Here is a 26929-nt window from a genome sequence, read left to right as displayed (position 1 = left end):
ACTGCTCTGCCAGGATGGGATGCCAAGATGTGCCCCCAACTAAACACTGACACAGACATGACTAAAAGATGAACTATAAGCAGGCTACAGGGGTGCTGATGCTAGCGGGCATAAATCTGAGATAACAGATCACACTTGCAGGTGTGAGACAGAACTAGGGGATCAGAAAAATGCACACCGAAAGAAGACCAAAATATACGATTATAGGTGCAGCATCAGAAGAAAAAAGCAATGGAGCCCAATGCATACATGCTGCTTTATTAGATGATTATAGCAGACCATTTAACAGAAAGCAATAAATAAGTCTGGAATAATTCAATATAATTTATTGTGGTCAATATAATTGTTTTATATTTGAATATATTTGAAAATACAATTTATTCCAGTGATGGCAAAGCTGAATTCTTAGTATCATTACTCCAGTCTTCAGTGTCACATGATCCTTTAGAATACAGTTTAATATGCTAATTTCCTGCTCAGAAACACAGTTTTGCTTTCTAATGTTTTTGTGGAAACCACGATACACTACCAATCAAAAGTTTGGATAAAAAAAAAAAAAGATGAATAAATTAATTTGTTCTTTTAAATGTTCTATTCATCAAAGAAAAAAATATGCATTATATTAATATAAAAATATATAGATATTAAGCTGTGTTCTCAATAATAGGAGTATAACTGAGTACCAATAATAAATGATAAGAACTGGAACCCCCAAAAATGTATCAGCAAGACATTTCATATTTATAGATCAGTTCTTAACCAGCACTAGAGCATACTAATGAAGAATGGCATTTATGGCACAGGTGTTTTTGGATGTTGTGCTGTTTATGTGAGTAATATATGTCTGTTTGATGGCAGCTATGGTCCATCAGTGCCGTGACACTTGTAAACCAGCACTTGTAAACATGCTGCTGCTCAAGCATGAATCCAATCAAGGTTTTATTTTTATTTTTTATAAAATTCAGCTATTACAAGAATGTAATATCTGCCAGTTCCAAAGAGCAGCACTTCTTCATATATCCACAAACTGACTTGCAATGTCTTGTTCAACAATGTTTCTTGATGCTGTCCTAATCCGTTCCTTCAGGAAATTGATTTTCCATGGCTAAAAACACAAGACCCTCATCTTAAGATCAACATCACAAGCGATATCAACTTCACTATCCAGGAAATTACATTTTTACCCCTTAAGGACCAACACACAGACACATAGACTATACAGAGTAGACACATACAAATGGTGGGTTAGAAAAACACTAAAATACAGTAATACCAAAAGATAAAAAGATGCAGAAATGTGCCCTCCGACTCAGGAAAGCTCTTGTGCTTTCTGGCATTCTGTTATAACCCAAAACTTGAACACTGTGTATCTGAATACTGCAATATTCTAGATTTAAAAAACTGTTTGTGTAACTGTGATTTATTTACGCTCAAATCAAACCTTATTCTTTTCAGTTTCTCTCCTTTAGTATTAAACCAAATCAGCATGACATTTAAATCTCGGCACAAATCCTCCATACTCATGCAGTTTGCATGGATACAGCGATTCAGAGATGAACTCATCAATCTCACGAGTGAGTGGGCGGTCACTGCTGTGCTCCAGAGGGGCAGAGGGACTCACCAGATTGAGTTAGAGGATGCTGAAATGTGTGCCGACTGGCTCAAGGCCTCCAGCTTTATGAGGAACAATCCTCCAGTTCCACCCAAGAGGCAAAAACACCATTAGTGCCCTCCACCAAGGAACAAATGATAGCGCGAATGGATTACAATGCCATTGTGTGTGTGAGTGAGTAGACAGCGAGGGTTTACTATCTAGCTGTAAGCCACAATGAGGCAGACTGCGTACCTGCTCATACTTTGCTGCCTTCTGGATATCGTTGAACAAGCGGAGATTCAGACGTGCTTTCTCCTGCAGAACATGTTGAAGCTCACTCTCCTGTCAACACACACACAACACACACAGAAAGGTTAGATTCTCAGTTTTATGGTACACATTTTCAAACGTGCTTGTGTCTAGCAGAAATACTCACAGGCACACACTGATAAACACAGGTTTAGACGGCAGGGTGTATTCCTGGTAAGAGCAGAGAGTTTCTAACACAGCTAGTGTTAGTCAATGTATTATTCATTTTGAGGAGAGCGAGACAGGACGAGAGTGAGTCAGTAAAGACAGAAAGAGAGAGAGAGAGACATTGCCCATCTGTCTTAGCAAGACTGGCACTGAGCGTTTGAACTAAAGGGCAGAGATCAGTAGTCAACAGAAATCATGCTGTCTCCACATAACCCATCTAGAATAGTCTACAAAGAGAAAAGGAGAAAATCACTAAATCATCTTGGCCTAAGTGCCATCAGTGGAAAGGAAAAGTTGTTTCAGAGGAAGAGGAAATGATTACATTTTGATGAAATATTATTAAGATATTTTTATCCTGTGGAATAAAATTGTCCAAATTAACTGTAACTTCACAGTAAGTGCATATTGATTTCAGTTAATTGTACCTTTGTAATTTATTCCTTTTAGAAAAAAATTTGAAATTGATTTATTGTAAATAAATTTTGAAAAAGAAATTGAAAACATTTATTTATTATTATTATTATTATTATTAACACACACACATAAACACACACACACACACACACACACACACACACACACACACATATATATATATATATATATATATATTAGAGCTGGGCAACGAAAATTTTTTTTAAATCACGATTAATCGCATGATTGTCTGCAATTAATCCCATTGATATGCACAAAACTAATAATGCATTAAAAAGTATTTTTTTTAATCATAGACCTATTGAATGTAATATTTTACTGCAGTTTAATTTAATTTAATTTTTATTTTCTTTATATTCTTCACATTATAATTTTTTTTTTACTTTTATTTCACATATTTTGCATTGTATTTTCATACCAACGAAGCACACTAAACTGAAATGAAAATATAATCGAGAGAGACAGACAGAGAGAGGAAGCAAGACCAAAAAGTAGAAGGAAATAAAGCTAATGAGGCACTCCCCAAGAGAGGAGAGTAGCACACAGCACATTTGACAGCATGCTGGTTTTTATGATTGAATCATTTGTACACCTCTGTACAGCTCTGTATAATTAGGTTAATTTTTTCAAATGATTGGTTAATCTTGAATGCTGTAGAAAATTTGCATATGCCCCCTAACTAAACCCCCATCCTACACAGCTTAAGATTCTTAAGATTCTCCTCACCGCAAGACAAAAACTTAATTACAGTACACCAGCATCCACGTGGTATGATGCTATAGTGTCCACTACTCAAATTATCTTCAGGCAAGAGCCACAAATGTGATTACTCATGCCGATTTCTGCCGTCTGGTTTCCTTTTGCACAGCACAAAAATGAACCGAAACTCTGCATACTAGGCTACTTGTTGCACAGTTTTTCGTCCATTTTCTGAATTTATTATTTAAGAAAAAATATATTTCCCATATAAGCCAATTTATTCATTATGTTTATAGGCCTATATATAGTCTAGCTTTATTATGTTTTTCTCTGCTCGCAGAAGTGGAGCAGGTGCGTGATGTGATATGATTAACATGTGAATCCTCACATTCTGTTGTTTGCTGCGTTTTGAGCATGTAAAATTAATTCCTGGGAAACAAATATTAGTATTTTTAACGGGTTACATACAATTAGCTATCTTTTCTAATTCAATTCAATTCTAATTTAAAATAATCTTGTCGGTTAACAGTTAATAATCGGTTAACGAGCATTGAGTGTCGGTTAGGAAAAACAACCGAAATGACCATCCCTAATCACTACTCATAACAGAACTAAGATCACATCCATTTCCCTCCATTCACTTTCAATGAAAGGCCATTGTCATTTCAACTAGCGTCAATTCACTGCAGTCACTTCCAATCTCTCCTGAGCTGCACATGATTTCGAAGCCTGCTCTTTGAACATCAATCCATAAACTCTGAATGGATGATAGACTAAGCCTCGAGTGACCCAGTGTAGAGGAGAGAGAGAGAACGAGACCGCTAATGATTACAGATTAGACACATATAAACTTGATTCACATCAAATGTGTAACACTAACAAATTGCATGAAGTAGCCCTGGAGACTCAGCGCTGTTTCTGTAGCACCATCATTTGCATGAGCTACAAATGGGATGCCACGAGGGAGTTTATTACAAAAATATTTTATTCATTCTGCTGGTAGAGCCTGCTAATAATGTATTAGAGCTGAAGCATCAACTAATCAAACACACACACACACACACACACACACACACACACAAACCTGTATAGCTATCTTTGTGGGGACATACATTGACACAACGCAATCTCTAGCTCCTTACCCTAAACCTACTCATCAGAACTAAGTGCCTCACCCAAACCCTGAACCTACTCTTTGATGATGTTTTTATTACGTTTCAGGACATGGACAGTATACCGTACATACATTTTCAAATAGAGGGACAGAAAGCTCTCTGACTAAATCTAAAATATCATAAACTGTGTTCCGAAGATAAGCGGAGGTCTTACAGGTTTGGAACGACATGAGGATGAGTAATGACATAATTGTCATTTTTGACTGAACTAACCCTTTCTGACCTGAATTTGACGCACCCGCCCCGCCTCAGACCTATGTGGATCAACTGCCATTTCATACAGTCGATTGATGACTAATATGAGGCAGAGCAACAACTTACTGCATGATGGAACCAAGAAAATGTCCCTAAAATTCAAGATATGGGGCAAAACACCCGTTTGAGATTGTGTCTCATATTCACATCACATTGTTAAGAAATATCACATGAGAATTAGGCTAAGTACAATATCACAATAGTGCAAATGTGGTACTCGTCTTTTACAACAGTTCATTAAGAAGTTAATATTGTGTTATTTTAGACACAATGTTGTCTGTTTTGCTCAATTTTGCCAACCAGAAGATAAAGACAAAGCAGAACTGTTCATCTCCAAGCAACCCACAGCGGCATTTCATTTCTTAATCCACGTTTTGAAAGAATTTGGTGAACCATCTGGTGCGTTGAACCATTCGCACATGCGTTGGCTTTGAAGTAGCACTGCACAGACCGATCAGTGTATAGCCGCGTTTCCACCGCAGGAACTTTACCCAGGAACTAGGGACTTGGTCCGGTACTTGGTGTGTTTCCACCGCAGGAACCAGGAACTAAATAAAAGTTCCGGGTAAAAAAATGCCCCCCAGAAAGTCCCTGCTGGCGAGGTGGTACTTTTTTAAAGTTCCGGAACTTTCGGGGGTGGGACTTTGGCGCTAAACATGCTGATTGGTCGAGTTCACGCAGCATTGGTTGAGTTCAACCACCATTTATTCGGATCAACATTTTCAAACTATTACTGCTCCACTCGATCAGCGGGAGCTCAGTCCTCATGTATCCGCAGAGAGCAGCCTCATCTCGGATAGATCTTCTGATATGTGCCGCTGGCTCTGATGTGTCTTTAGTGGTTAAACATAAAATATAATTCAGCTGCGGGGTCAATCTAACAGGTTTTCTTTGGTCTGTATTCAATTTATCTATATGTAAAAATGAAAATAAAAAGGCAAATTTATATAATATTTATTTCATTGTAATGGCTGTATATAACGTTACACTTATCCCTGAACTAAGTACATTTCTGCAGCTGTTATTATGTTTAAATGAAAATGAAAGGAGGTAGTGGTATTTTATATCCTATTTCGTTTTATTGTAAATATACTGAGGGGAAAATTGCAGTAGCCATAGCGATCTGAGTTCACGCAGCATTGGTTGAGTTCAACCACCATTTATTCGGATAATTTTCAAATATTACTGTTATTGTGTCATGAAATGTAATTTTAAAAGTATTTCAGGCGAGAATGTAGTTGTTAAAAACTCAAATCTATGGTTTATTTATAAAGACAGCGCCTATTTAAAAATGTGTTTCGCCGATCTCGTAGACGGTGAGCTCCACTCGATCAGCGGGAGCTCAGTCCTCATGTATCCGCAGAGAGCAGCCTCTCCTGGGATAGACCTTCTGATATGGGCTCTGATGTGTCTTTAGTGGTTAAACATAACATATAATTCAGCTGCGGGGTAAATCTAACAGGTTTTCTTTGGTCTGTATTCAATTTATCTATATGTTAAAATGAAAATAAAAAAGGCAAGTCTATATAATATTTCTTTCATTGTAATGGCTGCATATACACATTTCCCTGACCTAAGTACATTTCTGCAGTTGTTATTATGCTTAAATGAAAACGAAAGGAGGCAGCGATATTTGATATCATATTTCGTTTTATTGTAAATATACAGTAGGGAAAATTGCAGTAGCCAAGACGAGCTGACTGAAGTTATCAAGTATCATATATAAATATATATATATATATATATATATATATATATATATATATATATATATATATATATATATATATATATATATATAGTTACGCTGCTGTTTATAGATTTACCGGACTTGCGTAGTTGCAGACATCACACTCCCCAGTCGAATGCACAAAGTCTGAACTAACTACCGAGGATGCACGTCCAAAATCAGCATACTTTTTTTTTTTTTTTTAATCAGAGGTACTTTGTATTGAGAAACGCGCGCAGACCTACGTCACCAGTCATTTGCCTAATCTACCCGGTACTTTACACCGCGGTGGAAACGCAGAAAGCAACAGGTCTGGGGGGAAAAAAGTTCCTGGGAAAAAAAGTTCCTGGTACAAATGTTCCGGGTAATTTCGGTGGAAACGCGGCATATGACATCAAAGTACCGCAAGAGCGATTAAAAAGCACAAAGGGTCGTCCGCTCTCTAAAGCTCTTGCTGTTCTTTGATTTCACACACCGATCGATCTGATGACCTGCTTCAAACCGAACAAGCCTAATGATTCAATGAACCATTCATAAAGAACCCTTTACTTCACTCCTGAAGGAATCAGCCATTTAAACAAATCAAATGAATTAATAAATGACTGGATGACTTAATCATTAAGATTTTTACCACCACCCACTGGCAGTTTTAGTTTATTATTTATAGTATCATTTCATTAAAGAAATAATTTCATATTTTCATAGTAATAATAATACAATTAAGAAAATAAATTATTAAATTTATAGTTCACCCAACCAAAAAGGACAATTCTGTCATAATTTACTCATGCCTGATTGATGCTTTACACAACAATGACTTTAAATTATCTTTTGGGAGTAATTTCTCCAAATTTGCTGTGTGATTAATTCGATTAATTAATCACGACATCATGTATTTAATTAGATAAAAAATGTAATCGCTTACCAGCCCTAATACATATATATATGTATACATACACACACACACACACAGACACAGAGAGAGAGAGAGAGAGAGAGAGAGACAACCAGACAGACAGACAGTGTATGCACTAATCAAGTGCTAGTGTTCAGTACTGACTAAAGCTTTTATTTTATTTGTGGAAGGTGTTGTAGACAGACAACCTGCTTTGTGGAAGATGTCCAGTCAAAGAGAGGGTAATGGATGTTGGGTCCTTCCAGGAAATAAACAACACTGACCTTTGAGACGACACAATCTGTTCTGCTTGATCACCAAACACCCCTTTTTTCTAAGCAAGTGCTCCATTCAAGAGATAGCTAGCATATTCCCATTAACTCCAGGATTCATGCTACAATGAGCCTGAAATATGGTAATACAGAGATTATGAGTTTATGACTAAGGTCATAAAGGGGTTTTTAATTTTATGAAGAAAATGTGAGAGATGCTTTCCAATGCAAAAATCATTGCACATTAAGTGGTTGCTGGGCCGTTGCTATACGACTGCTAATTTGTTTTAAGTGTTTTTAGCATGTTGCTAAATCTACAGTTTGAGTCACAGACCCTTCTGCTCTGTGAGGACCATTCAATAAAAGCATGACCTTAAAATCCAACTAGCAAGTATAAGTCCCGTTGGCAAAGTCACGCTAGCCCTTTCAGTAATGCACATCTACATACTAAAAGTAACATCAGAGGCACTGCTCAGTCTTTACGTTTACACAAAAACAGAATTTTGACATGAATTAACCATGTCATCATATAGCCACAGCCCTTATAATCTTTGACCAAATTAAGAGGCAAATACTAAACGCATACAATATTCATATGCTTTATTGTTTTTTGCCAAAAGCAAACCAGCATGTTTGATTCTCACATGAATAATCTCTGATCTAATGCTTTAGATGATGGTCTGTCGCAAATTCATGTATTAAATAAATTCAATGCACACTGACTGATGTAGTTTAAGTATTTGGTTCTTTTAATTGTGATGATTTTGGCTCACATTTAACAAAAACCCACAAACTCACTATATCAACAAATTAGAATGTGGTGACATGCCAATCAACTGATCAATTCAAAACACCTGCAAAGGTTTCCTGAGCCTTCAAAATCTCTCGGTTTGGTTCACTAGGCTACACAATCATGGGGAAGACTGTTGATCTGATAGTTGTCCAGAAGAAAATCATTGACACCTTTCACGATGAGGGTAAGCCACAAACATTCATTGCCAAAGAAGCTGGCTATTCACAGATTGCTGTATCCAAGCATGTTAACAGAAAGTTGAGTGGAAGGAAAAAGTCTGGAAGAAAAAGATGCACAACCAACTGAGAGAACCACAACATTATGAGGATTGTCAAGCGAAATCGATTCAAGAATTTGAGTGAACTTCACAAGGAATGGACCGAGGCTGGGGTCAAGACATACAGACGTGTCAAGGAATTTGGCTGTAGTTGTTGTATTCCTCTTGTTAAGCCACTCCTGAACCACAGACAACATCAGAGGAGTCTTACCTGGGGGCTAAGGAGAAGAAGAACTGGACTGTTGCTCAGTGGTACAAAGTCCTCTTTTCAGATGAGATAAAGTTTTATATTTCATTCGGAAACCAAGGTCCTAGAGTCTGGAGGAAGGGTGGAGAAGCTCATAGCCCAAGTTGCTTCAATCCAGTGTTAAGTTTCCACAGTCTGTGATGATTTGGAGTGCGATTGCATCTCCTGGTGTTGGTCCACTGTGTTTTTTGAAAACCAAAGTGACTGCACCCGTTTACCAAGAAATTTAGGAGCACTACATGCTTCCTTCTGCTGACCAGCTTTTTGAAAATGCTGATTTCATTTTCCAGCAGGATTTGGCACCTGCTACACTGCCAAAAGCACCAAAGGTTAGTTAATTGAGCATGGTGTTGGTGTGCTTGACTGGCCAGCAAACTCTTTTATTGTCAAGAGGAAAATGAGAAACAAGGGACCAAAAATGCAGATGAGCTGAAGGCTGCTGTAATAGAAACCTGGGCTTCCATACCATCTCAGCAGTCCCTCAAACTGATCACCTCCATGCCACGCTGAATTGAGGCAGAAAGCAAAAGGAGCTCCTTCCGAGTATTGAATAAATGTACAGTATATTAACAAACTTTCCAGAAGGCCAACAATTCACAAAATGTTTTATCTTTTTTATTGGTCTTATTAAGTATTCTATGTTATTGAGATTGGGGGTTCAGTGGCTTGCTCAAGGGCACCTCAGTCATGGTACAGCCAGCCTGAGACTCGAGCCCACAACCTTAGGGTTAGGAGTTAAACTCTTTAACCATTAGGCCACAACTTCCCCACAGCAGCATTAGGTTAACATTTCAATAAACGAGCATTTACTACAATTACGAGCCATTTTATAAGGTGACATTTCAGCACTTGACCAAAGGATTGCGACTACCATAAGTAGCACTTAAAGCATGGATACGCGTGATTGTGTTAAGTGCTGTAGGGTTTCAGAGCAAACCAGACAAATTAAATGTTTGATCGGGAACATGGTTGAAACATGAGAACACGAGGTTCAAGACACATGATATTATAGTAAATCAAATCCTAGCACCACAAGTCTGAAGCCACTTATCCACTAACTAGAATCTTGAACAGCTTTCAACATTAGAACAAAATAATAATTATTGCCAATTTAATTTCCGAAAGGAGTTTGTCAAATTTGGGGCAAGTAATCAAGGTTGATGGTCAAAGAGATGCACAGCATGACCATGATAGTATTTAAATCCATGATAATAATCATGATCACAAGCTCTTTTGATTGGCTTCCCCCCACCTAGAAGAATCAAACTGAAATTCCTTTAAGGGAACCTTTTAACCTCTGGTCTACACAGAACATCCTTATGTCAAATAATGGCACAGAAACTGTCTTTTACAGATGTAGATGCACCAAAATGAACTCTAAGTGATTGATGGTTGTTCATGTCAATCCAATTTCACGTATTTCTATAAACTTGGGATTTCACTTTTTCATTCTCTTAAACTCATTCTTTCATATCTTTCTGCAACTTGTGTGAATGTGTGAATACGTGTGTTTATGTGTAAGATTAGTTTATATGTCTTAGATTTATCCAATAAAGCCTTATTAATATTTGAAAAGAGAAGTATCTTGTGTTTTGTGCTTACAAGTGAATGTCTTAAACTGCCGATCTTGTTGCTGTGCTAATTAATAGCGTTTTCACTATATTTTGGAATTTAATATCCATTGCATAGTTGACGTTATATGGCTCGTTCAGTAAATCGCTGACCGACTCAGTGATCGGTCGTCAAACACTGATTCTGTCTAAATTCCCTATAAAATCTTATATGATTCTCTTTGAGCTAAATTCATGCTAAATTGCATGAAATCACACGTGCATGTAGCTGCATGCATGCATGTGGACTGTTCTTTTCTAAATGGCTGGCTGGAACTATCAGATGTAAATGTGATGAGTAATTAAGAAGAGAGGCAGATGGCCCCCTCAAAGAGACCGTCCCAACTTCCCACCTTCCAAGACACAATACAACACCACCAGCCACAGCTTTACATTACAGGCTGCTGTTCCAATACAAAACAACAGCACTTAGCATAACAGGAGCACAAATTAAATTGAAATTAAAGTGTTTTTTCCTAGAATCACTTTTCAAGTCATGTACAGACAGCATCTCTGTTTTTGTTTTTTTCTCATTAACTCCTACTACCCTTTCAGTAGGGCAGAAAATAAGTACAAAAGCAACCTCTGGAGCCGAGGGTACAAACAGCATGCTCTGCCACTAATGGACACACAAAAACATACAAGTATATATACTCTAAAAAACTGTGCACACACGACACAAACAACCCAGGGCACCTCATAGATGGTTCAAAGACACAGCTTTTAGGTAATTGAGTTTGGCCCTCGCAGCTCTGCACTCCATCTTTTAACAGAGTGTGCTAGTGAAGTTGTACGCTGGGAACATTTTGAGACTGACTGCATTTATGTAAAGAGGTCACGAGAGATAAAAATATGCACTCAGATAGCATTTTAGCTTCAACATTTAGCCTTTCACTTGTAAAAACTTTATTTAAACGTCCTGTTATCAGTGCGTGCCTTCAGCGTAATGCACTGTGGAGACTTTTAGCCTGCTTTCAGACACTTCCTCTCACAGAGACCAGTCAGTCCTCGATATTGGCTTAAAAAGGTTCTCTTGATATCAGGTTTACTCAGTGTTATTAAAACAAAACACTATTACCTCTTTTATTCATATCATGAGCTTAAAATGTTGTAGCAGTATTTTTTAAAGTTGCTGACCACCGCTGCTGTTACATATATTTAAATTGAACACTTTTTCTTTTTAAACTGTGATATACTTACAACCCAGTGTTGTCACACATAAAGCTGACTGCATAACACTTCAGTGTCATGATAGCGTTTTTGCTATGCTTGGAAAAAGAGAAGAACCCTCAAGTATTTGTGTTCCATAACATCTCAGGACCTTTCCATCTGGAACGAAGTGAAAAATGCTGATGTTTCATGTGCAAAGTTCACTCATTAGGGCTGCTGGGCTGGCAGATATAGGGGTTTGAATGAATGTTCTGCCAATCCACAATAAACAATGTTTAATAAAGAAGCAAATAGTCTTCTGTCAGGCTTTGCCAATGTTTGTGTGTATAGAACTGTCAGGAGATTAAGCTCAGTGTATTTTTGTATTTGTTACTGTGAAAATGGAGCCTCCTGTGGTATAGAGAAAGCCCCTGTGGAGCAAAACATTTATACTGCTGATTCCCACACACTGTGTCCTGCTGAGACACACGTGCATTTTTAACTCACTATTTACAGTAAATGAGGACATATAAACTTCTTTTTTCAAAAAGTAAATTAAAGGGGTGGTTGATTATGATTTCACTTTTTTTGTTCTTTAGTTAGTGTGTAATGTTGCTGTTAAAGCTTAAATATTCATTACTATATTAATATATCAACTGCATGAAGCCTTGGTAAGCATAAGATACTTAAAAAAATCTCCAAAAACATTTTTTAAGAGGATTAAATAAGTAACTATGAACAGTTAACAATATATTACAATAAATAAGTGCAAATTATATATATATATATATATATATATATATATATATATATATATATATATATATATATATATATATATATAAAATACTACATAAAGATAACAAAATAGTTTATTACATATTCATATTTTATGTAAGGGATCATGTGCCCCTTCAGGGTGACACAATATTTCCTGATTACTCTGTCAGTGTTTTAGCAAGCGCAACGTTGGGGGTTCGAATCCCAGGGAACACATGTTAGGAGAAATGAGTTAGCTTAAATGCAGTGTTAGTCGACTTGGATAAAAGCGTCTGCTAAATGCATACATTTAATTTGGATTTATTGGGAGTATTAATACTTAAATAGCTTGTACCCTTAAGTTTACAGCATATGATACATTAACTCATATTCAATTAATTCCATAAAAGACCAAAAAATCAGATATCAAATGTGAAACTCAGGGCATGACCCACTTAAACGGTCTTCTTCAGCTCTAAAAAGCCTCTCTCATGTGTAATGGATGAAAAGTCTTTCCCGAACGCTGAGGTGAGAGGAATACAGAAGAAGAGAGAGGCTCTTTAAAAGAGCTTCCCTGGCAGTCAAGGCCGATTAATCTCTGTACAGTACATACACACGCACTCTTTATCTCTCTCACTCTCCCTCATCTACCTCACACTCCCTTTCTCCCTCTCTCGTGCTTGCTTTTTTTGTCCTTCTGCTCACTTTGCTTCCCCTGACAGTGGACCTTGGAGTCAGCTTTCTCAACAGTGAGAAAGACTGAGAGAGAGTGGGAAGAGAGCAAATGCCCGTGAGTATGTGTGTGAAACCAAAGCATTTCCAACATCCATGTGCTTCAGGCGAGCAAATACCTTGATCAGCAACTATTTTGTCCCCAAAACAGTCGCACTAGATCAAAACATATCGTGCCAATCAAAATCCAGTCTAATTATGATATTAAAGCTCACTGTTCTCATGGGTGGGCTGGCAGAAGTGGGCCACATCCCACAAGGTTAGTGGTTTGATCCCTTGTTCAATCCTACACTACCTACAGTGCCAAATGCATCATAGCATTACTTGTGCTCTGGTCACAGTTAAAGGAGCCATTTCATCATCTAAGAAAAACATTTAAACAAATGTAATGTAAACTATAAAAAGAGCTTACATTTTTGATGAAAACAAAACAAGCAATAATAAAACAAAACAACAGTGACAAGAAAGAATTGTGTTGAACAAACAGGCAACCGAAGGAACAGCATCTCCAAATAAATAAATCTATTTGGTCTGGTTATTATATTGTTATATTATATTGAATATAAAATATTTGTAAATGTTTGTTAGACAAAATTGTGTTAGTTAGTAAATAAAAATATCTATGTTGTCTGTTTAGTCTTTTATTTATCAACTATTTACAAATTTAGCATTAAGTAAGCAGGAAGGTAAGTACGTAAACAAACAAACAAATAAATAAGAGCTGGCAAATCTTTTTTGATTATATTTATATATGATATTAATATTTACCATTTAAATACTTTTGTAACAATTTGGTGTAAAGATAGCAAGTAAACAAACAAACTTAATTAAGTAAACAAACAAATAAATCCATTTAGTCTGGTTATTATTTGATTTATTAAATTTATGTATTATATTAAATATTTATCGTTTAAATATTTTTGTACCACAATTTGGTGTAAAGATAGCAAGTAAACAAACAAACAAGCAGTAAGCTACTGGAGTATAAATGAAATAATTTTGCAATCAAAATATTTGCTTTGGAATAAAACAGCATGATGCATGTAGTCTAGCCCTCATATTATTAATATAATTTCTCAATTTTACCTTACATACATAAATGTGCTTACGTGTCCAGTATATCAAATACAAGGTTTTAATCACTAGTGGGCCCCTAAAAACATTTGAGCCCCTTAGTTCCAGCCTTATATGAAACTTCAAGAGTGTCGTGTGATGGAAGACTAATGGTAATATCTCAGAAGAGTCTTGATATGACACCCAACATGTGAGACCCTCTCATAACTTAAGATGAAAACTTGTAAAGGCTCTCACCAGAGTTTGACATGACTGGCTCTTTTTCTTCACCTCCTCCTCAAGGACTTCACACTCCTTTTTCTTCCTGCTGATCTCAGTCTCCTGAGAGAAAAAAGAAAATAAATACTTTTAGATGGATAGATGGATTCAATTTGCTGTTAGAGTAGATGTGGCCTAATGCAGCTGTTCAGGGGGGCTGGATGCGGCATAACACACAATCCGAGTATGTATGCATGTGTATGTGAGCTCGTGCCCATGTACTGTAGGAAATTGTAGCACATTCTCAGAGCCAATGGGCACCCGTATATATCCTCTAACTATAAATAGCAATGTTCTGTATAGAACAATGATGCAATGCCATCAGCGAGGTGCACAAGTCTAAAAGTCACTATAAATAGAAAATCCACTAAAAGAAAAACAAACGCACACGCAGTTCTAATGGACATGGTAAAATGTAAAAATCATGCTCATATCTGTATAAAAGTTCCCATAGCCATTTAGATGAAAACAAAACAAGAAATAATGACAATAAACAAACAAACAAACAAAAAGTCAAATAGCCAAATGGAAATACAGGTGCATCTCAATAAATTAAAATATTGTGGAAAAGTGCATTTATTTTTTGTAATTCAACTCAAATTGTTAAACTTGTTTATTAAATAAATTCAATGCACACAGACTGAAATACACTGTCAAACAGTCACTTAATTCAGCCTGACCCTAGCCTAGCTCACTAGCTTATGTTGATAGTTGCACAATTAAACCGGTTAACATTATCAATTAAACAACATCTCATAACAAGGTGATAACTAGCTAAACACTTTAAGTTATACTACTCCCCTGTCATTGCCAGAAGCCATGTTGAGGTCTCAACCAACTGAAAGACAGAACTCCACCGCGCTAGCTCGCGCTCGCGACACAGGCATATCGCGCTGTGTGAACGGGTTCATGTGATTGGCTTAGAAGTAAACAATCCCCCGCATGGGGTGTGTTCTTGTGATTGGCTAAAACAAGGGAGATATCTGATTGGTTGCTGATCATTCCCCGTTTAAAAAAAAATGCATTTGTGTGTCGAGCCAAGTCAGGGGAGTCTCAAAATTCAGTGAAGTTCACAGACCGCAAGTAGTTTGTAAATCAAGGTATTTGATTGAAGGTGTGTGCATCAGAAATACATTTCTGAATCTTGTCCTGTGCATTTGTGAATCTTGAGTGCATTTGTGAATATTTTGTGCTTTTTACATTTTGTGTGTGCATTTGTGAATTTTGTGCGCATTTGTGTATCCTGTGTGTGTATTTATGAATCATGTGTGTGCATGTATGAATCCTGTGTGCGCATATGTGAATGTAGTGTGTGCATTTTTTTTTTTTTTGAGACTCATCTAGCTCCATGGAAAAAATTTATGAAGATGGGAGACTTCTTTTAACTGGTGCACCATGTTGTTTAATGCATGAGATGCTGCAAGAGACTCGAGTGCAACAGTCAAATGCGTCCATGTTCACATAGAAAGAACAGTGGAAGAGCAGCACAATCCAACAAAACCTGTAAAGAACTACTACTGTACAGTATTTCTGCAATTTCATATTTGCATCATGGTGACAGTCTGAAAGCTGGTGTTAATTGTTTGTACCATTGTTTTTACCATTTATAGTTCATAAAAGTCCACTGGTGTGTTATACCTGCAGACATTTGAATTTAAATTACCCTGACTTTTGATATATTTAAGCATTTTCCTTGTATTATTTCTGAACATATAACATGTAAATAATAAATCAAATTTTAGTTGTAGTTTATTTATATTTAACATTAACAAGTGATTTGTTTAACACAGGGGTAGGCAAGTTTGGTCCTGAGCCGCAGAGTTCAGCTTCAACCCTAATCAAACACACCTGAACAAGCTCATCAATCCATTCAGGATTACTAAGGTACAGACAGGTGAGTTTTTTTTTTTTCAGGGTTGGAGCTGAACTGTGCAGGACTGCGGCTCTCTAGGACCGAACTTGTCTACCCCTGGTTTAACATTTACATGTTGACAACTTCATGTGTGGTGCACTTAAAATCTACATTTCTTTAACTAGAGGATTCACAAAGAAAAAGTAGATTGAATCATGTTGTAGATACATTTTCAACTTGACTAGTTAAAAATCGAGAATGGGTCAAATGTTCTAAAAAAATTTGATTTAATTTTTTTGCCATATTGCCCAGCCCTACTTAGTGATTATCTGGTGTAAGTAAATAGTATGCTACTAGATAAGAAATCACTACTTTATAGTGTGATAATGAAAACTCAACATTTCTCTCTATCATCACTGTATAATACCGCTGAAGTGACCAGAATTGTTCAGTCCGTTCTGTTACTTTTCTACAAGGATAATGTGTCTCAACTGCTGATCTCATTCCCTAATTAAACCCCACTGTGAAACACACACAAACACACATTGTGCATAGGTAAAGTATAGGGATATTTCAGGCATTTTGTCTCATAACTGTACACTATACGTGCCAATGGCTAAATGACTTTATTGGTCTGTAGGAAAGCAGGTGTTGTGGCCGTATGTGGGATTGTGTAGGTATATACGTGTGTGGGCTACAGATGGTCATCTCATCATCATAATGGGTATATCAGTCCCAAGAGAGGCTGACATAAGCTGTGTGTGAGTGAGTGTCTGAGCACATGCAGGTAATAGTGAATGGCAACATCCATTCTGCTGAGTGACACCTGGGATGAGGAGATAGAAGTCCCAATTTAAATAATAAACACACATCCATGAGGCTGTGTTAGAGATATTCGACCCTTTACTGTTTCAACACACATACGCAGATGCAAAAAGCCTGACCTCTTTTGTTTTTTGTAGGGATACACCGATACCACTTTTTTCAGAACGAGTCAGATACCAATACTTTCATTTTTGGTACTCGTCTATACCGATACCGATACATGTATTTTCACAGTATTTGTCATTTTTACAAACGTTGGCTACAGAGACAAAATAATAATACTAGTAAGAAGAAGAAGAAGAAGAAGAAGAAGAAGAAGAAGAAGAAAAATCATGTTAGTTTGCTTCATTTAGCAAACAGTGTTTCCTTCAGTTATTTCCACACCTAATTATACCTATTAAAAAATATTGTATAAGCTTTTATTATTTTCACTGTTCATTTTAATTGTGCATTAGAGATGCTCCATTGCAGAAGCTCAATAATACTGTAATCACAAAACATTTTCCTAAAATAATGCAGGGAACCACTCGTTATACACTATATGAGTATTCACTCAACAAGATCACGCATCTGTGCAGCCACGCGCTCAATCCACTCAGCATGCTCTGCTTATCAGTGCACATCCACTATACAGGCGTAAGTATTATATGTTTAACATTATATTAATTACTCGCATGTACTTCATATACATCCTTAATCTCTAATAACTCCATTCTACTCTCTATTTTCCTGTTGTCAGTGTTTCTTTTTCTGGACACAGCTCTGTTCACACGCTGTGTGGGTATCAGCTTTTAGTATCGGTCAATTTTTTTCCTCTTGAAAAAAATGTGTTGTATATTTATAATGCGCACACACACACATACAATACATAATAAAACAAAAGTATTTATTTACTGCAAATAAACTTACCATGGAAAAGGTAAAAAAATTAATACATTAGAATGGCAGGTATGATGTGTTATTTCTTTAAAAAAAAAGATGGCCCCCATAACTCATAACTTCCAGTTTTTGGAATGTTGTGATCATTTTTGGGGCTACGTTCAGAAACACTTTTTTCATCTGTGTCACATGATCCTTCAGAAATCATTCTAAAATGTGGATTTGGTACTTAAGAAACATTTCTTATTATTATTTCAGATTACCCCAGTATTAATATCTTTGCATTGGCTCCCAATTCATTATAGAATTGGTTTTAAACTCCTGCTGCTGGTTTTGTCTGAGCAGCTACATAACATGACTTGGCACAGTGGGTCTGTGTGATATGCCAGAGAGTAATGGCTGTATCATTCTGCAGTTTGCCACTGCATGCTCTTGTTTATCGGAGCACAGACTTATGTAATATAGATTGGCAGCATAGATCCGGGGTGTGCCGGTGTTTAATGGCTGTTGTAGAGCAGTGGGAGACTTGTCTCTGACATGGCGGTAAGTGTTAGTATGAATATTTAACATTTCATCAGCAGTCATTTGTCTTAAAGCATAGCACCTGTGTTAATTTAAAACCCTCCAGCATTGTGTTCAGCCCCGCTCGGCCGACATGGTGCATTGATACAGCACACGCTGAGGTTAAATGGATGGAGGGAGAAACCTGTGCAGTATAACAATCTATCAGGCCTAATCAGCCTTTTATATAATGCCTTTACTCTGATGCTTTATCTCTGATGCTCATGCTGTGTAACACTGTTCAAAGCTGTAACCATCTGGAAATTAGCATTAATTGGTACCACAGGTACGACTCAGTTTTTGACCCCTTATGAAAGTGCACATCAGACAACTAGGGCAGATTTAATATTTCAATGCAAACATTTTGTTTTTATAACGGAGACTTATATTTACAATACCATATGTTAGGGGTCATTACAATTTTATGAAATTACTGTAAAAGCTTTAATTCAAGGATCCATTAAATTGATAAAAAAGACAGTAAAGTGTTTTTTTTTTACAGTAAATGATTTGACAATAAGTGTAAGAACATTCATTAATAAAGATTTTAAGCTTGTTGGTGAATTTCAGTGCTGCAGCTTTGGCGATGTTGAGTTTTCTTTCGCTCTCTGTCTAACGTACTTCTATTGCCTTAAAGGTTAAAAACACTTTAAAGGGGGGGGGGGGGGGGGGTGAAATGCTCGTTTTCACTCAATCTCCTGTTAATCTTGAGTACCTATAGAGTAGTACTGCATCCTTCATATCTCCAAAAAGTCTTTAGTTCTTGTTATATTTATAAGAGAAAAATAGTCTATGCCGATTTTTTTCGGAAAAACACGAGCGGCTTTAGGCGTGACGTGTGGGCGGAGCTAAAGAATCACGAGCGCGAGTAGGCTTTTGCGTTGAGAGCATTTGAGATTTTGTGACAATATTTCTTTGTTTGTTTTCAAATACTTCAAAGAAAACTAAGTTGAAAGATGGGAAATGTACGCTCTTCATCAAAATAGTGCTGTCCCGATTTATATCTTTGTTATAATCCATTACATTTGAAATCTTGCTTTTTTATGCATATTTTAAAAGTATTCATAACAGACCTCATTAGCCCATATATAATTAAAAAAATTTCACTGAATGCCACATGACATTTGTGACATTTGAGCTATCATCAGTTCCCCAAGGAGCAATAAAGGGAATATAAAACCTATTCACGAGTGTTAAATTCTTTAGAAGAGAAGTTCAGCACATGCGCAACAGAAAGCTGAGCGAACACTGAAGTCAAGAGTCATTGCTATGGAAATGATACACCATCTAGTCAAGCTGTCGGGTAACACTACTACAGATCCAATTAAAATCACTGATTCTGTCACTGAACATGTGCTAAGCCACGTTCTATTTCTGACAAACTTTACCTGCTTGTCCTACCACACTAAAAGACAAACAGATATGGAAATCTTGCTTTGATGCATCCAGTGTAGAGACGCGTTGGCATTTTCTTTTGCAAGTTTCAGCTTCAAACATCTTTGTTGCAAACTGGCTTTGACCGACATAAAATTTTTTTTTTTGCTTCCAGCGCCCCCCGATGATCTCTGATTGCCCCTGTTGAGAAACACTAATCTAGAGTCACTGCACATTATGTAGCCTAATAAAACTGAATACGTTATAACAGTATTAATTATACAACAAATAGTCCAGTTAAAAATGACCCTTAATTAACAATCTCAAGTGTGAAAATTGAGAAGTAGAAAATCAGACTGCCTCAATCACTTACATGATTATAAAATATGGAACCAATAACAACTGCAGTTGTATTGCTTGATTTGTCCATTTAGAGTAAAGCAAACTGACTCACTAAAAGCTAAAAAGCTAAAAGACGGGTCACTGACACTGTATTACCATCTCACACACAGCAATAGTAAATTCACCGGCTAAATTCCCACGACATGCTTAACACACACATCCAGGTGCATCTGGAATTCATAAGGACATGGCTACAGCAAGAAAATTGACCAGTTTGATCCAAATCAAAATGGTTACATTTGTCATACGGTTGTTCACCGTCATATTGAAACAAGAAAATGTACAAGCAAAATTGACTATTTTCTGACTGCAGTAAATATGTTGAACTTTATTTTCCTTATCCCACTGAATTTGTTTTCCCTTCATGCTTTAAACATAAGATTTGGTATTGTTGGATATAAAAGTCATCCCACAATTATAAATAACTTTAAATGTCAAATCAATCACTGACACACTACACTCAATCTCACTCATTCTATACTCAATGTAATAAAACTACTCCCACTACTCTACTTTTTGTGCAAAGATAAGTGTGATCACACATGCACTCATAAGCATGAGTCTGTTCAGCATGTCTGCCGGCTGTTGTCCAGACACACTCTAATCCTCCTCTCAGCTGCTACCGATCACAGATCATTGGAAGAGGCCAACTGAATTACATAACGTCAATGTGTGTGAGAGCTCAGTGCTCGAGGAGTGCTTCACTCAATGCTAGACACAGTCTGACTCATTACAGAGAGGGCAAGCATGTACCATACTGATGAAATAAGAGCATGTATGTCTTATAGATGCATTCACAATGACCATTAATAAGATCACACAAAACAAGTGTGTATGCTGTGTACAAAGTTGTCCACAAGAAAAGAGCTAAATCTGACAACACCTCCCTTTTGGGACAATCGGAGACGTCCTCAACTAAAAAAACAAACAAATCAAAAATAAGGAAAATACAGTTTTTTCAGAAACACAAAAGCTTACTTTTTAGGGCAGAATTAGCATTAGTCTATAACAGTGGTTCTCAGCCTTTTTGACCCCAAAGCTTCCCATTGTCCACTACAATATTCAAATGCCCCATGATTTTTCCTGTTGTCTAATATTTACTGGAAGTTATTTAAAAAATAGTTCACCCAAAAAAAAAAAAAAGTACCTACCCTCAGGCCATCCAAGTTTTTTCTTCATCTTAATAGATTTGGACAAATTCAGCATTACATAATTTGCTCACCACTGGATCTTCCGCAGTGAATGGGTGCCGTCAGAATGAGAGTCCAAACAGCTTATAAAAAAACATCACATATCATCCACAAGTAATCCATACGACTCAAGTCCATCAATTAATGTCTTGTGAAGTGAAAAGCTGTATGTTTGTAGGAAACAAGAGATGTTTGTATCAGCTGCTTGGACTTTTATTCTGACGGCACCCATTCACTACAGTGGATCTATTGCTGATGTAATGCTACATTTCTGCAAATTCTATCTCATCTACATCTTGGATGGCCTGAGGGTGAGTACATTTTTAGCAAATTTCCGAGTGAACAATTAATGTAAGGTAAAGATTATTCTTTCCCCCCACCCCCAGTTCTACATGATAAAATATTTTATAGCTTGGCATAACTAGAAAAATACATATTCATTATAAAAATGATCATGGAGTTAAACGATTTTATTAATTTCCTTTTCAAATTCTAGAAATAACTTTTAAAATTAGGCTACCTCATATCCAGGTTTTTCAAGACAGTGGGAACTTTGGTCCAGTGATTATAATTAGGTTATATAAAACTAGCTAGTAGCTATATTATAAAACTATCTTTATTAGCTACAGTATATAAAAACTTCAGAAGTTATAGCATGTCCTCATTCAGACCAGCTGTTCTTTATAAAGAAATGATGTCACATATACACACAGCAAAGACAGCATGAATCATCTGCAATTAAGGTTGTTTTTCTTTATTAGAGCCATTATGTTATTTAATATATAACAGCCCTGTATCTTGGGGGGAAAAGGGCCTGAATGCTGAATGAGCTATTTTTCATTAATATTCTATTTCTAAAAAGTAAATGGAGTTATTAAATATAGTCTAAAGCTCACTTGAATTTGTTACTTTGTCACATTTCATGCTGCCGACTGACTAGCCAATAAGGCACATGCTAGCAGCCTTTGGTTTCAGACACAACCTCTCTCATCTCAAGTCCCAATCCTAAATGAAGACAGGTGCTTCTCCCAGGGAGCTTAAAAGCTCTTGATCTCATCCGAACAGGCCTAGAATATTCACACACTTGATCTCTGTCTAACATACACTTGATCTTACATATACAAAAGACAAGCAAAATATTTGTTTTTAGTTATACGAAACTATTCATTTAAACTGGCCTTAATTAGTTAAAATAACAAGCCGGTTAACCTATGAAATAATGCCATCATTTTTATTTTTTTTTACCTATTTTAACAATTTGAGTCTGGGACTAAACCAAATAAATTCCTTTTTATTGTGAGAGCTAATCTTTGCAGCATTAGCTGGTACCTTCACAAAGCACTTCTACCTAAACAGCACATTAACATAAAAAATGAGTAATGTCTATGGTACAATTTGACACTCAATTTTGTATCTCAAACAAACACAACCGGCCGGCTATACCTCCGGGATTATATAGATGAAGAGAGCACAGGCTGAGATTTGAGCGTGTTATTGACTCAGAGGGGCTTGAGCTTTGCTTTGAGTTTAACTAAGGAACACAAAGACAGACCCGGCCAATTAAGGTAATGTAGTGGAACATACACACAGCACATCACAACTGAAATTACAAACACACTCTCTCTTTCTCTAATGCACACAGTGAGTATAAGAAAAGTGCTGAGGAGGCGCCCCTGCAGAGGCTCGTGGATAACAAATTGCTTTATTTTGTGGCCTGCACAGATTGGACTGCAGGCGATGCACAGTTCAAAGCAGCCTCTCTTTCACTCAACACACACACTTCACTCTAAAATCTGGTCATTCCTACTTAAAAAAAAATAATAATAATCTTCATCATCAATCTGTGGTTGGTGATAATAAATTAGTGATAATAAATTAATAAATGAGTGCCTCTGTATTAAATTTTATTAATACAGAGGCAGAGCTTCTGTAGGGGTTGGTCACACACAGCTAACAAACAGCCAAAATAATCTAATAACCCAGCTGCTGTGATGTCTCTTATTCAAAGAATAAAAGAAAAAGTGTTTGATAACTTCTTATATTTCCTACTGGCTGAAGTGCACAGGTAAATATTACATTTATTATATTGGGTATATATGTGAAGACATACATATTTTTAAGTCTAATAAATGGGGTTATATGATGCAATTAAACTAACTATAAAATATAGTTTGTCTGAAATAAAATAGTGTGTGCGTAAAAAGAATTTCTCCACACGCCGCTCAAAAAAAAAAAAAAAAAAAAAAAAAAAAAATCCTGAGCGCAAATCCACCGTCTAGCAGGCTTTTTGTGCTAAATTATATTTCCTGTCGCTGCGCAGGCTCTTTTATTGTATATGACAGCTTATGTCCCAATGACCGGTCTTTTTTATTACGATTAAAAGCAGTATCAATAAAGTAAAAAAATGTGATCAGGTTAATCATTTGTGAATGAGTCTCCTAAATCAGAAATTGAAAACCAGACATGTATTTTGTAAGGTAATTATGACATTTAACCAATGTTTGAGATATGTGAAACACTTTTTTACAGAAATTTTTATCAGTAATAATCTCAGTAATAATGTGTTATTTAAAAAAAACACTATAATTTTTTGACTATAACTAGACTAAAATGACGAGACTTTTAGTCGACTAAAACTTGACTGACAAAAAAAGATATGTGAATGACTAAATATGATTAAAACTAACAAGGACATTTGGCACAAGACTAAGACTAAGACTAAATTAAAAATAGGTGATGAAATTAACACTATTGTGGAAGCAAAATAACTTTGTTTGGCCTTCCAAAAGATGACAATATCACCTTTGTCATGCCTGGAACTGATCCGTGCTGGTCGCGGAGTTAATACATCAAATTTTCACTGTGGATCGCCAGATTGGCTTTCACCGTGGACGAAGCAGCATCCAGCCCGGGGTCATCACATTTGGTTGCCACTAGCTCAACAGACGCTCCTTTGTAGAATCCACATGCCGCACCATTCTCAAGGCTGCACACCTCTGCTTACTCAAGCCGGGCTCCGCTCACGTGTGTGTGTGTACGGGGGTGTGGGACGCTGTTTCGTTGCGTAAGCGAAACTGCTTTGTTTGGCCTTCCAAAAGAAAACACGACTAGAAATCATGTTTATATCACGTTTATAATGTGTTTTACGTTTATGTCTCGTTGCACCGGCCGGACAGGACATCACAATATGTTAAGGTACGAAATGTTTCCATCACAAGCTTGAGGTATTCGGCCAATCACAACGCACTGTATAGAATGTTTGTTTTTGGTTCCCAAAATGTTATTTTGTTATGGTTAACGGAAATAGAATATTCCTTTTTTTGGTTTTTAGAAGGCCATCCTAATGTTAGTTTTTAACCCATAATGTTATTTTAATGTTCCCCTAACCTCTTTACTCTGATATATCATATGCTAGATTAAATAAGATAATATATATATATAAAAAGAATAAACAATTACTTGACTTAAAGTAGGATATCAGTACATTCGTTTCTTACCCATGAAGTGTACAGTTTGTACTGCGGGACATTCTTCTTTTCCGTAAACAAAAACGTTGGTATGTCAAATCCCCCCGAAATCATATTTACTCTAATAACTGTATTAATTTAAAGTAATCACTCAGTAAAGAGATTGATAAATGTACGAATCAGTCAGCCAGTGAAACTAAATGACCATTAATTTTTAAATTCAGTGAGCGCACGGATCTCTGTGGAAGACAGGTGAAAGCACGTGAAAATAAATGTACCATTACACCCCTAATGGAAATTAGGATGCCGCCAATAATTTGCTGCAAAGTCACTGTCACATATGAACAAAGAACTTCCAATGTGACATGCTCAGTTTCAGTCTGATTGGCTGGGAGACTAGTGTCTCGATCCGTGATTTCACTCGAGGAATCAGGTTTCTGCCATGCTTTCATCCAGCACTGTCAGTCACCGCACAGCAATCAAGACCTTCTAAGCAGGTTGTTCTTACTGTCCCGAGGCTCTGAAGTGACATGTCATTTCAAACTAGCTGAGAGCAGCATGTGATATAGTGGCGGACAGGGTCTCTATGGCAGGGCAAGCCAAAACAGACACAGTGGATGTGGCATCAAGCTTTGAAGAAGCATTTATTGGAAATTTTTATTGAAGTGAACATAAAAATGAGCAGCCAGAACCATATCCCAGAAAAAAACATGCATAAACTTGCATCCTTAAAGAGGAAAGTTCAAAAAAAGAACATTACTTCCATCAAAACACACACACACACACACACACATATATACACCGCACATGTGTATTGATACTTTAACTCAGCAATAATGTACTAAATTGATTCAAAGTGACAGTAAAGACTCCTACATTGTTACAGAAAATAGCTAAAAATGATTATTGATGTTTTTTACATTTCTATTCATCAAATCATCCTGAAACAAAATGTTTCTTGGTAAAAAATTATTAAGCAGTATAACTGTTTTCAGCATTGATAATAATAAGAAATGTTTTGAGCAATAAATCAGCTTATATATAGAAAAGCTGACACACACACACACACACACACACACATACACACACACACACACACACATAAATGAATAAATGCAGCCTTGGGTGAGCATAAGAGACGTTGCTTTGAATTTTTAAAAAATGTTTTAACTGTTTTTGTTAGAAATAATATTGGATTAACTTTTACTGTACAAGAAAAAAAATAGATGAAACTACCTCTTTAAAATTGTATTCTGGAATTTTGTGGCTTACTTCCCTGTTCTGAAATGTTTAAAGTGAATAATTTAGGGAAATTTACAGAGATATTTGTAAAAAGTCTCAGACACAATTTAGTGGAGAAACAACCTGTCTGCATCAGTTGAAAACACACACAACACACAGGCTCTCAGCTTGGTTCCTGTTGACATGCTCATTGGTCCTTATCTGAGGATAAGGCAGGACTGTCTGAGCATTCGTTGTCTGTTCCAGAGAATTCATAAACAAGAAAACAACAAACAAAGTAAACACACCAGATGACCCATCTCAGATCTGACATCTTATTCCAGACCTCAGCTTGATCAACCGCTTGTCTTCGAAAATAATAAATGAAACAAAGAAGACGCAAAGGATATAGAAAAATAAGTAGGTTGGGGGAAGAAAAGAATGATGAGAGACAAACTTGACCTTTCTCTGTTCTGCACTTGAGACCTTAATTCTAGACACTCAGACAATCACATTTCCTTTCTGTCTTTAAGCTATGACAGAGCCAAACAAACATAGAGAGTACATTGTTTTAGAAGATATTAACATTTTGTCTAGTAAATTATGTATTAAAATATGTCATGACAGCAAACAGAGCGCAGAAGGATGAAAGGCAGTCTTGTGCGCAAGTTCTGTGTCCTGGCAGCTGAACATACCCAGTGTTTGCCACCAACAACTAAATATAGCTT

The 26929-nt window shown here is 36.5% G+C and overlaps 1 protein-coding gene across 5 annotated transcripts in view; it reads right to left on the bottom strand.

The window, feature by feature from the left end:
• Window positions 1–26929, bottom strand: part of rimbp2b (RIMS binding protein 2b) — a 97722-nt gene that overhangs the window by 48240 nt on the left and 22553 nt on the right. For all 5 annotated transcript variants that reach the window (XM_026244734.1, XM_026244735.1, XM_026244736.1 and 2 more), the window contains exons 2-3: window positions 14410–14493; window positions 1847–1936 (exon numbers count right to left, since the gene is read on the bottom strand). The gene's annotated coding sequence lies outside the window, so the exon portion shown is untranslated. The remainder of the gene's footprint in view (window positions 1–1846; window positions 1937–14409; window positions 14494–26929) is intronic.

Source organism: Carassius auratus, unplaced genomic scaffold, assembly GCF_003368295.1.
Source record: "Carassius auratus strain Wakin unplaced genomic scaffold, ASM336829v1 scaf_tig00007301, whole genome shotgun sequence".
Lineage (NCBI taxonomy): Eukaryota > Metazoa > Chordata > Actinopteri > Cypriniformes > Cyprinidae > Carassius > Carassius auratus.
Note: the sequence above shows the minus strand (reverse complement) of the source record. Positions and strands in the feature narration are given on the sequence as shown.